The following is a 347-nucleotide window of genomic DNA, read 5'->3' as shown; positions in this document are numbered from 1 at the left end:
GATTGGTTTTTAAAAAGGGCAAAGGCCAATTTTCTCCCCAAATAAGCCAACATCAAACACAGTGGTGTAATTGTCTAGCCTAAGGATAATTTAGATTTTGCACTTGCCAAACAAACTCAGACAACAATTGCGGTTTATCCAATGATCCCTCCAACAAAAAATCTCTCTTTAGCTTGCTTTAGGGCTTCATTGGACCTACACTTGATATTAGCCAAAAGGCTGAGAAAAGGTGTGGCTTCCCTAGACCCAGTATCCCCCAATTAAATGTGTAGATAATAACATACATGCGCAGACTCACACTGCCACTCATTAAGGGGTCTTCAATAATAATACAAAGAAACATAAGC

The sequence above is a fragment of the Quercus suber genome, unplaced genomic scaffold (genome assembly GCF_002906115.3).
Source record: "Quercus suber isolate HL8 unplaced genomic scaffold, Cork oak 2.0 scaffold_54, whole genome shotgun sequence".
Lineage (NCBI taxonomy): Eukaryota > Viridiplantae > Streptophyta > Magnoliopsida > Fagales > Fagaceae > Quercus > Quercus suber.
The sequence above is the reverse complement of the archived record's forward strand: the minus strand, read 5'-3'. Positions refer to the sequence as shown.